The 15,095-nt window shown below is 30.9% G+C and overlaps 1 protein-coding gene across 4 annotated transcripts in view; it reads right to left on the bottom strand.

Moving 5' to 3' along the window:
* The window catches only part of LOC143189964 (uncharacterized), a 400,785-nt gene that overhangs the window by 154,653 nt on the left and 231,037 nt on the right, over positions 1-15,095 (bottom strand). For 2 of the 4 annotated variants that reach the window (XM_076393988.1, XM_076393984.1), the window contains exon 3: positions 4,773-4,805. The exons of the other annotated variants lie outside the window; for them this stretch is intronic. The gene's annotated coding sequence lies outside the window, so the exon portion shown is untranslated. The remainder of the gene's footprint in view (positions 1-4,772; positions 4,806-15,095) is intronic. 4 annotated transcript variants of the gene reach the window in all.

Below are 15,095 nucleotides of genomic sequence, written 5' to 3'. Positions count from 1 at the left end.
CGAAATAAATAATATATAATCCTCCTTGACAAAGCCTGTGATATTTCTGTTTCCTTATATAAACACCACAAATATAAAAAGTTACATGAGAGCTATATTTCATCATTGACGTATCTATGCTAGAAAACAATACAAAAATAATAATATAATTTTGTGATATACAAAAAATTAAATTACCAACAAAACAAATCTAAATTAATATAATTATTAACGACTTCAAAGTAGTCAGTTGTAGTAATTAAAATAATATTGTAAATAGATAAATAGGTTTAGGTAGGTATTAAGCCAAATTGTGTGTATATAGTAGAATGTAAAATAAGTGTAGTAGATAGGTTAAATGAGCTTTTTGTTTATTTTTATTTAGTTATTACAACGATTATTATGTACATATTTTATTTTAAAACGTTTTTTTGTGTTAAAAATCTAAGTTTGATTATTTTTAATTTTTAGTGAGTTCCTTATTTATTTTTTGAAGTTGGTTCAATTTTTTTGTTAAAAATATTTTTTAACTAGTGTATTCCAAGATACAAGATCTTAATTTAAAAGACCCTTAATCTTATTAATGTTATGATTGAATATGAGCGCGAAGGCGACAGGTGTTATGTAACTGTATGGCCCCGAAATCTACTAGGCGAGCTACTAGCGAACGTTGAATTTCTCAGAATCGAAATCACATTTTAATTATCTTTTCTATTTCATAACGGTGCATGCTGAAACCGCAGTGGTTTCCTGAGAGTCAAGAGCCTGCCGGCTCTTGTCTTTTTCATACTGTCCGTTTTTTTACCAGGATCATCAGATTAAAACAATTTATGTTTTATGGTACAGTATAACATTAACATTATACATTTTAAAATTATTAGTCAACAATAAATCATTGTGTAACTCAACAATAAGTCATTTTCAAAAACATTTCTGTTTGTATATAGGTTCTATTGTCTAGCAGTCAGAAACTTTTAACGCTTGCATAATCAAAACGTATGACTATTTAATACATGTGTCTATAATAAAATCGAATTATTATGTTAGCTATAGAAGTTTCATTCTTCTTTATTTTAATCTTTCGAAAACTAAAAATTAGATGTAATATTAATGTATATATAACAATTAATGTATTGTATATTTTACATTAAATTTTAGAGCTTTCTTTTTACCTAGAATTTATATAACTAGAATTTATATGAACTAATATTACTGCTTAGTATGGCACTGATACCTTGGTTACCGCCTGAGCAGGATTCGAACCCACGACGTATCATGAAGAACAGTTGCGTCGACTAGACCACTATGCTACGAAATCGGTCCCTATAATTTTTAAATCATATATTTTTATAGCATAAATACTTTTTGTCCTATGATTGTGATTAATTAGGTGCTTGCATGTGGTTTGATCAGCGATATCTACTGATGTATATGTGAAGCATCGATGATATTTTAATTTTAATTTTTGATATTTCCGTAAATAAAATAACATTTTGCATTTAGTATTATTTGTACTTTATATTTATTACTTTTGTTGTTTAATTTGAAGAAGAAGCCCATAAATACTTTTAGAAAAATCTGTCACGATCTGTCATATCCCAATTGTTGGTTTTGGTTTAAGAATCGTCATTTTGGTGTCGGTGACAATCAATGGCCTGGAAATTAAAAAAGTTAGGACACAAAGAATTGCAAAACTTATTAGACAAAAACCCAGCTCAAACATTGAATGAACTTCTGATAGTCTAGCAACTGTCTTCAGATGTTTGGAAGTAATTGGAAAGATACAAAAGGAGGGAAAAATGCTACTACATGATTTGACTAAAAATACAATTTCGAACCGATTCAACATCGGTGTTTCATTGCTTGCTAAGCAGAAAAAGACGAGTTTTCTAAGGCATATTGTGACTGGCGATTAAATGTGGATCTACAACGACAATACCAAGCGCTAGAAGTCATGAGTTAGTTCTGGAGAGCCATTCACATCGACACTGAAGTGGAATATTCATACCCATAAAGTCGAAATTAAACGAAAAACGTCGTTAAAAAACGTTATTTTTTAAAATCGAATGAAACTATTTCTGCAGATGTCTACCGATACTAAGTGAACAACGTATTGTTACAGAAAAAGTAGCAGTAGCAAATAATCCTCTTGCAGAACAATGCTCGGCCACACTGTTGTAGCTTGAATGGGAAGTGGATCGCACCCAGCGTATTTACCAAACATAGCACCTTCTGATTAGCGTCTATTTAAATCGATGCAGCATGGCTTGGTTGGCAAACGTATTTGAAAAATTGAAGTGCGAAAATCGATAGATGACTGAATGGCTAACTAATCAATATCATCCTTTCGACACAGCTTCGCAGTGTTTCCAAAAATATGCGACAAACTTATGAAAAATTATGGGAAATTGTTATAAATATATACTGTACCAATTTCTCCTCAATAAGTGCCTGTTTAAAGTGGAAAAATAATCAGAATATATGCAATCACCTACTAGTTCAATTATAATTAATTTGTATTCAAATTCAAGATGACTAAACGCAGAGTTCAAGATCAACCGCTGTCAAATGAATTTTTAAAAGTATACTGGCATAACTCAGTATGGTTACAACCGGTTTATTAACAAATTCAGTACTAATTCAGAAGTAATGATAAACAGAACTGGAAACCTCGAAAGATATGCTATAAAATCAAAACAGATCGTTGAATCAACTGAAAAAAAAGATATTCCAATTATTTAAAATTAAATAAATTTTAAGTTTGATATAAATTAAATGCATCTATTATTAAGTAAAATTGAATTCTTTTAAACGAACTTTTCTTTAGAATTATAGAGAAAATCGGTTTAAATCACTAACAAATATACTTTTTGTTGTTGTTATTGTTTTATATACACAAACAGTTTTCAATGCTTCGGTACATTATAGTGTCCAACATTTTTATCTGGATTTAAATACAATAGAAATCCTGCCAAGAAATTCTGGCAAAGGAGGCTTACGATAAATAAAAATCTCCAACTACTTATTCATTTTATGTTCCAACTTATCAAACTAACAAAGTACTAAATAAATTAAATAATACCTGATAGGGATAGGAAAACAAGCGCTTATTATAAACAAAATGAGGTTACTAATTTTTTCAATTGTTTAAGAGTATGTAAATACTGATTTTAATTCTATAATATTAATAGATTAATTTAAATTATTAGTAACTCCTAACATAAATTTTCATAAGAATACTGTATAATAACAAATAAATTAATAATTGTTTCAAGTATATCTCGGAAATCCGTATTGAATAAGCATCATCAGATAATAACAAAGCCATCGACCTTGCCGGAATGATTTTCTATTCTCGGTATTCGAGACGTTTTATCTGGCGTACGAATTTCGTGGCCTGCGTACCTCTAAATAAAGCGGTCGTTGAAAGTTTACGTAATTTTAAATTGTTCGGAAAATAAGTAGGGGCCGTACGGTAGAGGGCGTTAAGGGAACGATACAAAGCGATCCGTGTTACGACGCCCCTGACCGTAACAAGTCGCTAATTAAATTCAGAGCCATGTTTATGCGTTTATACTTTTAATTTAGTGAGGCCTATTTTTCATACTGATTGGAAATGCCAAGCTAAATGTAAGGCTATTAAAATTATTCGGACGGCAGTCACCGCGCCTACTGGATAATTGTTAAAATTAAACAAGTGAAAAATGATTTTATTTTTTACAAGGTCGACGTTGCGATTCCACTTCCATTATCTTATTGTTTTTTTTATAACGTTAACACGTATACGTTCTGTATAAAAAGTATCAGGAAAACATTACTTGAAAGGCTGCGTACGGGATATCCCCACAAAACATTAAATGAGTGCTATGGTAACCAGGTTCACACTATGCGTCTTGGCCACCAGAGGTCCAGAGGCATAAAAACAAGAATAACTTGCATTTATTTTTTTTTAGTCCGATGCTTTGGTCTGAAATTGTACAGGACATTTTTGGTTATATTTGTTTCTATTGTGCATGACATTTTAAAGATATTTGTTGTTATATGTTGTAATTTAAATAGTGAGTCCTTCATTATGGTTAATACACATAAGTGAAAGGAAATACGTAGCGTGTTCATTCACAAATCCTTTACCTTAACCTCACGAAAAACAAAAATTAGTTGAAATTGTTCAGTCCACATACTTACACATAATCCACATATTGCATATGTTTATACATTGATCGTTACATTTTAGCGTTATTTACAGATCTGTTTATTACTCAACGGTGTCAGGAATCTATTTTAATTATTTAGTCAATGATACATTTCTATAATTTAAATAAAATTTCCAATATTTAATCCTAAATACGACATCGTAATAAGAATAAATAATTAACGGTAGTTTGTTTTGATGGATTAGAAAAGTCAACAGCATTTCAAAGGGCATTTTTTAATAGAAATTTTAGTATATTCCAATTTAAAATTACATTATATTGGACTAACTTTTCGTACTAGGTTAGATTAGATAGTATTTTAATTAATTATGGTTAATATATTATGGTTTTCTCCGGTTTTTAACATGAGATACATTGCAGGAAACCTAGAAACACCCGTATAAATGGTGTTATTCATATTCATTATTCATATTCATATATAAGGGAATATTTACAAAATTAAGAATATGGAGGATAATCATCATATTCTTCTTCAAAAGTTAACCAATAGTCGTATATATATTTGAAGTCCCTTCTGATAACATTCTAACTGATATCAATATGAAGAGTTCATATCTGATTAACCAAAGTTCTACTTACCCAATGTGCCTTCGAGTGATCTGTTCTCTATTTCTGAAATCAAAATTGTCGTAATAAGTGGATTGTGTAGAGGTTAGGAATTATTATACAACAATCATCACACAGAAAATTATTGGCTTAGTAGTTCCATGTTATTTATTCAACCGATCTGTATCTCATGGCACATTTTCTTTAATTTTTTCTTATAACATCTTCATTAGATACGCTTAGTACAATCTTAATTATTATTATTATTACAATTAATTTATTACGACTTTTCCTATGTGCTTGGATTAATTAACAAGCAAGACGAGTGCGAGAAAATACATTAGTATGTATTCCTCAATTATAAAATTATAATTATTTATTAATTATTAACTTATAGCTATAGTTTACACTAAGTTCGTATGGTTTTGTTCGTTTCAATCTCTTGACATCCTACGCGCTGTCCAGCAGTTGTATTGCTTCCACGTTAGAATGATTTAGTAATCTTCTTTCGTGTTTCAAGGCGAAATCCTGCACAACTTCGCAAATCCATTTGATTTCCAGGTCATCGTGCAGTTCTTCATTGGTTACATAGCGATAGGCATTGGTAATCAATCGAAGAAATTTGTTTTGACAGCGCTGCATGACTAACTGATTTGAATTTTTAGTGCAACCCCATAGGTCCAAATTGGCTTTATAATTGTATTATAGATCAACCTCTTTGATTTTAGATCAAGTTGAGAGTATCTTCCGACTACCCAGTATAGTTGTTTTATTTTGGTTTTAATGTGTTTTGCTTTTTGTCTAACGTGATGCTTCCAATTTAATCTACCGTCAAGATGGATTCCAAGGTATTTTGCTGATTCTGCTTGAGGAATCGGGCATCCATTGAGTGATGTAATTAAGTTTTTATTAATTCACCTTAATGCAAAATTAACGTGGACAGATTTGGAGCTATTAAGTTGAATTTTCCAATCTTTTGTCCATTTGTAGATTTTGTTGACTGCCAGTTGCATTTTTCTATTGCCCTAGGCAGAGATATATCTTTTGCCATAATAACTGTGTCATCAGCAAAGGTTCCAAGAAGTGTTTCTTTTGTTGTTGGAATGTCAGCAGTGTAGAGCAGATACAGGAGAGGTCCTAAGACGCTACCTTGTGGAACTCCAGCCGAGATATTTTTAAATGTCGAGAACGCCATTTCGTGCGATACTTTAAATTTTCTTCCGAATAAATATGACTCCAACAATTTACTTATCTTACAGATTAATCCCAAATGCCAAACCCAAAAGCTTGTGAGACATCCAGGAATATTGCGGGGCAGTATTTCTTTTCTTCAAACGCTCTTTCAATAGCCGCAGTTACTCTGTGCACTTGATCGATAGTTGAATGGTGATTTCGAAAACCAAACTGGAAATCTGGTATTGGTACCAAATGTTTAACACGTTTAAATATAAGCTTCTCAAATAGCTTTGATATTGCAGATAGTAGCGAAATAGGCCAATAAGAATTTTCTTTAATGCCTTTTAATTTCATTAATATAAAACACGCTGCCTATTACAGCATCAATCTGATTAGTAATTCAATTAAAAATGGCTTTAATTTATTTGTAATTAGTCTTAATAAGGCCTATACAACTGAAATCCTGCTAATTGCAGACGTTAAGATCTGATATCCAATAAAAATGTTATGATTATATAGGGGCACTATATCTTTATTTATATTGATATTTCACCCTCTTATCGGATAAGCGTCGCCGAAGACCTGGAATGCCTCAACATTGACAGGTTCCTGAAATTAATGTTGTTTGTGCCCTCGTGTATACGACCACTCGATGGGCCTCAGTGGTGCCGAGTTCAAAAGACGCTTTAAAAATATGTCTCAGTATTTATTTAAATTTTCTAGATAAAGTGTCAGGCTATAAAAACTAAAAAGTTGATTTTTTTGTAATGTTATTTTTAACGGATCATATAGTGTTGAGCTACTAGTAATAAGAAATTAATCAACAAATAGTGTTTATATATTGTTTGGAATACATTCGGATTAGTCATTATTATTATAAATAATACTAAAAAATAATAAAAAATGTAACTTGCTATATAGGATCACTGGATTCGCACAATCCCGTAATATAAAAGACAATCTTACTTACTTATAATCACGGTTGTTCAGATTTTCTGTTCAGAGTTCGACAGTGCTTGGATATTCCTCAAAAGGTTCAATTTAACTGAAAATTGTCTTCTATAAATAATTGGACGTTGAATTTACTCTAATGAATAATGTACAGTACTATGTATAAATAGTTTAGTTTACTGTATAAAATCAACCTGATATATAAATAAAAATAACAACCAATAAGAACCTAAGACCATTTTGCTTATTGACAAGTTAATAAAAATATAACATATTATGACATTTATTTAAAGTCTATTTTGATATTTAGAACACCGTCCAAAAAAAACCCATTTACCATTTGTTGATAAACTTTATAAAGATGGGCTAAGTGACGGGCGTAACTTTTTAAAATGAAAAATATCCTTTATGACAGTGTGTACTTTATTGTGCTCGAATATAGTAGCAGTAAAATATCGTCGACGCGATATATTATTGTTGGTTTTTTGTTGTTGCGAACATTTTGTTTGCATATAAACACGATGACGGCACATGTTAAAATTACATGCCGTAAATCAAAGGTAATGAAAATTATGTCCGCGCTGTTAATAATATAATGGTCGAAATTAATTTAACATGACTTGTATTCATATATATTCTTAAAATCACAGATATAAACTATGAAATGATATTAATAAATAGTATAGTAAAATAAAAACCTAACTAATAGTCAGACGGTGTTAAGTCTAGACTATAGAGCAGGTCCTTTCCTGAATATATATGTCGCCTGTGTATATTTGGATGATGTAATAGATTAGGACGTTCGTATTGTAGCTGAGGCTGATATGACTTGAATACAGCATGTGCAGCTTCCGAGTATAACGCAGAAAAAACATGAAGAAATATTGGGAAGTGAGGTAAATGAGGAAAATATTATATATGGAAAACTATTATACTAGTAGGAATATGGTAGAAGTTTTTGGTGACGAATAGGAATTCTGTAGAAAGGAGGACAGGAGTAGTTGCTTTTTGTGAAAATAATATCTTAATAATCGATCAAAAAGTTAGTTGGTTCTTCAGCCACTGAATCTATTATATCTCTTATCTTACACATATACTTTAGTTTACAAAGTTAAAACAATATATTTCGGATATACAACATATATATATTCAGGAATTTCACAAGACAGTGTAATGGGTTTAGTATTGTATCTTCTTATTCTAATGATTCACCGACCATAACAATACTACTGTGGCAAGATACGCAGACGATACAGCAATTTCAATCAAAATCAATCAATATAAACCAAAATATTAAATCCAGCTGATAAAACTAATTTTAAATATTAACATTCCAATCAAACTACAGTTTGAATTTTATTATTTGGCGACTATTTATACTGTGTCAGCACACGTGTTTTATGATTCTCCTGTGTACATTCATTGAAGCCAAAGCTGTTCGTACAAAATGCATGACTAACCGTTATTTACATTCATATTAAGATTTTATCAAGCATAAACATTTGTAGGAAATTGCTCGTACGTAGGGGAGATCCTACGGAAGAGTCGGTAAAACGAGTCGAAATTTCAGTGGTTTAACTTTCGTTTAGTTTTTCGAATAATTTAAGTGGAAACGCTTATTTATTGTTTTAAATTGTTTTATTTATCAGATAAGATTATATTTTACAGTTTGTCAACCTTCAAATGATAAATATCTTAATGTTCCCCAAAAATTTAATAACTATAAAAGTAATTTTGATTATGATATTATGTAATTGTTATAGTTATATGTACTTTCCCATTGTGTAAATAAGTGTCATAACATCATTATCATAAATTTTGTTTTCAATTTCAATACTTCCATTTCAATTTAACGATTTGTGAAAGTTACGAGTCAAATTCTTCGAATTCTAGTTTTGAGAAGAGTAATAATGTGCAGTGTCTCGATATTAAGAAACAGGCAACAATAATTAAATTATTTCTATTTTGTATCTTCCGTAAGTAAGCTTCAATAATTCCTTTATTATTTTGTTAACAATTTCAGGGAACCTCTAAAAATACAGAATAAAATAAAGGAGACATTACTTCATAAATATAATAAACTATATTCACAGAATATTACCCTATGACTATATTGTCTTTCTTTTCTAATGGCGGTACATTCCTTTCGAGTCTACAGGTAGGCCATCAAGTCAAAACAACAAGAAAATCTGGAATATTTAGATTTTGTGTTATTCTTGGTGGTTCAACATACATTTGGTTTTAAAATATGGAAGATCAAGGGTAAGTGCAAAATGTAAGGTTAAATTTTTAAAAGTTTTAAAATCCAAACAGCGCATCAATTTTATTTATAATGGGAATGTCAGCTGCTAAATTTATAATACATCATTTTTAACGACATCAAATATGTATATCATGCATGCATTTTGCTGAGATGTAAGAACAGCGTACTATGAAATACTATGAAATAATTAAATTTTCTATCAAAAGTAGACCTGGATCAAATAAGAGTACAGTAGAGTACAGAGTAAAAGAGTAAAAATAATGATGAATTGACTGAGATTTATTTCAGCTTAAATGTTCAATAATCCATTCATTTTAGGCTAGTAAACCTACAATATGTTAATCGAAAGCTCAAGGTAGGCAATTCATTAATGGGGTTTGTGGATTAAGAATAGTAGCGATCATAGTTGATCATATTTGGAGTTTTTAGGAGAATTTCACTGCTTCTATATATAGTGGTGGCTTTTTCGTTTGATTTTAACTATATTGGCTGGGTTTGATCTAAACGATTTCGGTCTATTTTATGGTAATGTTTATTTATATTGTAATTTCTTTCTAAAAAGTTCTAAAATGTAATATATTTTATAAAAATAGAATGGCTGGACATATTAAGTATATTTTTATTATTTCGTTTTATTCAATACTTTTTTAAATAAAATGTGTTAATTCCAAAATTTTACCATTTTTATTTACCTCCTGAATATTTTTATCTGCTTATATATTTTCGACATTAAATCTGATAGCCATTACAATCATTAATAAGATACAAAAATGTAAGTAAATAAAGTTGTATGTACGCATGCGCCAAATCCGGAGATATTTGTGAAGTAATGTATTCTCTCCCAATAAACCCTAATTGTTAAATATCTGCTCATTACGACACTGACACTGAAAAAATACACTCAGAGCTACATATTCATTAACAATAGTAGTTAGGTTAATTTTATGTTTATATAATTTTTCAATTAGTTTATGTAATTATTTATTATTTAATAAAAAAATTATCAGTAGTCCATACGGAAATAGGTGTAAGATATGAATTATTAGTAAAATGTTATAATTTTGCATATTGCTAGGGAACAAAGGAATATTCATGCCGAACAATATGAAGATAGAACTCGTTTGAAGAGTACAGTAGATAAGAAGAATGCTACCTTTTTTCGTTAAGGATGTCAGAAAGATATATGTCAGTGTTTGATGACATTCTGCTACCTGCCATTACCTGGCCTATGGCTTAACTGAAATATCGACAAACCCTTATAATTTGCTTGATTAGAAGGAATGTGATCGACAGATACAGTTTGCTTTCAAAGTATGAGTGACATGTGTTTCAAAGTACATGTCACCTTAAAAAATAGCGTACCGAGGGGTTCTATTGCATTTACTAATATTCATTTCATTCAGTAAACTTACAATTCACGACAATTTGTGGATCTGGGAAGAGAAGTTTATTAGATGTAAAGACCCAAATTAAAGGTCGCATTAGTTCTCTTAATTGTAATTAGTGCAAATAAGATAAGTGGTGTAAAGTAAAAGTGTTTCATTAATTCGTAAGAAAGCCCAGCTGAAATCGTCAATTGTGAGCAACCAGGGCGTAAAGTGAATCAACAACAATAAACAAATAAAAGGGCTGACACGGTAATTTGCTGCGAGAGCTATTGAAGAAGTTCTCCGACGACGACGAGAGATCTACTTGTTTATTAACAATAGTATGAACTCAATGGAAACCATAGCTGGGGATTGAACCATGACCGTGAACATTAAAAGGAAAAAAGCTACTTCACCTAGCCGTATTCACCAAATGTTGCTCCGTCCAACTGTGGCTTCGATAAATAAGTTGTCAGCCAAGGGTCATTTGGTAGATTTTATTGTAGCAAATCGAAGTGAATTTTCTATGAGCTGAACAATCATTTCATCAATTACCTACGTTTTTTTGATGATATTATAACTGATTGCATCATCCCGAAAAGATCATACCTCAAATAACGTAGTACAACCACATATAAAATAAAGTGCACAACAATTAATATAAAATATGCCCTCCTTAAACGGTAACCGAGGTTCGTACATGATCCGTAGTGTCTTTATTCATCAGAACGTTTACTCGAACTCGGTTGCGGTCCGCGTTTGTTGTTATCGACGAACGAACGAATCCCCCGGGTCGGCCGAGCGCTCGGCCGGAGACCCGGCAACACGGCATACGTGAAATTAGCCAAGATCTGTGTCACGGCACTTTCACATCGCTGAAACTAGAACCGTAGAAAATACGCAGCGAAATAAAGCTGATTCCTTCCACGGACGTTGGGTGCCTGCCACATAATCTGATCCGGGCTACGGAAGAAAAGACACAGAAAATATGTGTCAGCTGTTCCCATTTATTTTTAATAAAGCAGAAACCGTTTTCCAGGTTGTTATCAATTTTTCTCTTTCGGTCCTCGTTTTTACGGGATTTTTATTACTGTACATTTATTTCACTCTGGTTATATAACTTAATAACGGAAGGTAAATGATAACAATAAAAACAATTCTTTGTAAACAAACTTGAGATTCAAATATAATTTATTAGGTGCTTGCATGTATGCTGATCAAAACATTAGTTTTCTGTAACTTTTTCGTTGCCGGTTTGATGGCGCAGTGGTAAAGGCGACAGGACAATCCTCCTGCTGTTGCGATAGTCGTGGGTTCGATCTTGCTGGGGCATGGTCGTTAAGTTTGTGATTGTTTAACATGTGTGTGGTTGTCCTTAGCTAAAACCTCAAATCCAACAAGGAAAACGATCCCAGTCACGCTGGTGACCAAGCTGGGTAAGACTGGATGCCTTTTGCAATGAACTCTAAAGTTGGCCGTTCGCCAGCCGGTAGGCTTGATACCGAGGACCGTGGATCGGAGCCTACGTTAATTCTGGTACCATGGTAATACCATGTCAACAGAACAATTTTGGTTTGGTAGTGATTCGATAATTTATCTATTTCCGGATTTTTTCAGCATTTCTAAATGGCATCGATTTGAATAATTGATGGGAAGTGGTAAACAGAAGATAGCGCCTAGTCTAGTGAGTACGCTGCAAGAGGATAACTTTGAATCTGTTACTCGCTATTGCTGATCTTTTTTAACAGTATGTCGTTCAATTTAATTAATTGACAGTAGCAGTTTTATTCGGTCTCCCAGCTCTTAATACACCATCATATACCAAGCAAGACTTAAATGGCCATGGATATTGTCGGTTCCTTGATTGTCGATAGCTTTCCTAGATTAACACTTTACTTTTTGCGCTTGGGATCATCATAGTATGTTTATCATCGCATGTAAACGTCTGGAAATGGTTGCATTATCTGAACACTTATTTCTACTAGTCATAATTCCAATTTAGGTGTGCTGTTGCAAATTTCAACCTAGCCTGACTATTTTCCAATTATGTGATTCGTTTGATAGCAGGTCGTCTAGCATACTATTTCTGAATTCATCTAATGAAAAATGAAAAAATTGAAATTATGGTTTCTGGTTAGTTGTTTCAATTGGTTTTTGATATAAATATTGAAAATTACTGCATACATATAATGGTATTGAGTAACAATAGTTTTTTCTTTCAATTTCCTGGAATGGTACTGTTCAGATTGAGCACACAATTCTTCGATTTCAGCTTTTCCATCGGCCAGGGTCTCTATATTAAGTGTACTATTGTAAAATTATCCCTTCCGATACATGAAACCAAATTATAGTGAAACATTAATCAATATAATATATAGCCCATCGAATAAAACAGCCAATGCTGGTCACAAATGTAATTAGACAATTGGGTTTTAATTCTAGAGGAGAAGTAAAACTAGAATGACAATTGATTTTTAGCAGTTATGATGAACAGAATGATTTATTTTAAAATTTAACAAAGAAAATTCATTTCTGTTCACCAACTAGATATCATCGGAGCTAAAGTAACATATGTTGTTTGTTTGCACAGCAAAATAACATAAACTACTTCAGAAATATCTAATAATATATAGTATAAATCCCTCAAAATTAATTAACTAGTAGTGTGGCTACACTTTGGATTGCAGAGATTTTAGTTGTTTATCTTTTATAATTTCAAATTAAGATACCCTATCAATGGCCTTGAATCGTTGAGATTTACGAAAACGGATGATAAAACGAATAAATGTGTCGGTCATATTTAACAAGAAACTTTCCTATATCGAAAACTTTACCAATTTCAACACCAAATGCGAACAGCTGACGGGAAAGCTAGAATTCAGCGTGAAACATAGATCCACCGCTAAATATCGCGAGTCGAGTCGAGTGAACAGAAAAATGTGAAAGCCACTCAACGAGACCAAAATAATGGTACAGTCGACCGGAAAAGTTACGGCCTTCATCGACTACACAGTATTATTGGATGGGACGAAGGTTAAAGTAAAAGAAACGGCGGCACACAGTAAAAAACTTCTTGATGGGATAAATTAAAGTTTGAATTTTAAGAATTATTTATATAGAGTGTTCAAAGATCTAGCTACTATATAATATATAAACAGATAAGTATATAATACAAATTGTATTTACAAATTCTACAATAAATTACAAGATAAAACTCTGACCTTGTAAGAACAATTTTCTATTTTTAGCTCTTTATTCAACATTTGTTTGGAATTCCGAACGTATTTAAACATTTATTCTATGCACCTTATTTTTTAACATAAATTATCAAATGTGACAGGAATCATTTTGTTTTGTTAATGGGTTTTCAGTATAACAATGCTTTTAGAAAAGAATGAATACCTGATTTATTTGCTAAAATAAATTGATTTCTGAATATTATAAACAGATCTGCAATCTTCAATCATAAAGAAGCTTTATAGATCCTTTGATATGTCCTATAGATGTCCTTTGATCATTTTGTTACTTTGCCATGTCATATTTATTTTGCTCACTATTTTATTTTCCTACTATATCGACTTAATATCTATTCGTTCTATGATATTCTTGACCTTGATTGATTTTATTGTTTTTTCCTTCAATTTTAGTTCTTCATCAGGGTTTTTCTTATTAATGTATTCTTTTTAATCTTTAAGTGTCTTTTAGCAATATTCTATTAGAGTCTTATTTCTGCGAGAATTTTATCTTGTATATTTAATATTATATTTATTGTATGTTTAAACTCATTTACTTCTACAAACTAAAGGTTTCCAAATTTTCCTTTCCTCTCTGACATTCCCATTATCATTATTTTTAATTTATCGTTGTTAATCCCTTATCCTGTTATTTACTATTCTGCTATTAATATTTCAATTAAGAATAGTTAATTTTTTCATCAAAATTTTTATCAGTCAAATATTTCGAAGAATAAAAAATACTTTCATGAAATCTAAGTTTTTATTAGAACAATTCAATACTTGTATAAATTGATTTGAAAAATTTATTTTAATGCTCTACAAAATAAACTGGAGAATAATATTCATGTATACTTTAAGCTTAAATCGCAAACAAATGAAAGATTGACCTTGTAAAAATAATTCTCTATTTTTAGCTTGTAATGATTTATATCACATACAGACTATTTTTATTTCATAGAAATTCTATTTAAAAAACAATCCAAAATTATCCATATTATGTTTTTTCTCTCTAAAAATATCTATGGTTATATTATATTTTTAGATACAGCATTTCTACATACTCTATGCATTATTAAAAACCTATACTATATCAAATTAAATAATTTATAAGCTTAATGCTAATTCAGTTTATATTAACTTTTTAGGTTAATATTAATGATGTAAATTAATGTGTTTTTTTTGTTGAAGATTGAAGAAAACCAGGCTATATTCCTTATATAGAACCCAGACCACTTTAAAACTATGTTAATGAACACGTAATTAAAATGTCGTCCAACATGTTCGATTCAAATCGTTTCAACTAAATACTTGCTTATAATCAGGACATTAAAAGGGTAATTAAATTTCAAAAAGGAATAATCAC

This window comes from Rhynchophorus ferrugineus, unplaced genomic scaffold, assembly GCF_030347505.1.
Source record: "Rhynchophorus ferrugineus isolate W39M unplaced genomic scaffold, kcgeb_rfMv2 rfM2, whole genome shotgun sequence".
In the NCBI taxonomy this organism is placed as follows: Eukaryota; Metazoa; Arthropoda; class Insecta; order Coleoptera; family Curculionidae; genus Rhynchophorus; species Rhynchophorus ferrugineus.
Note: the sequence above shows the minus strand (reverse complement) of the source record. Positions and strands in the feature narration are given on the sequence as shown.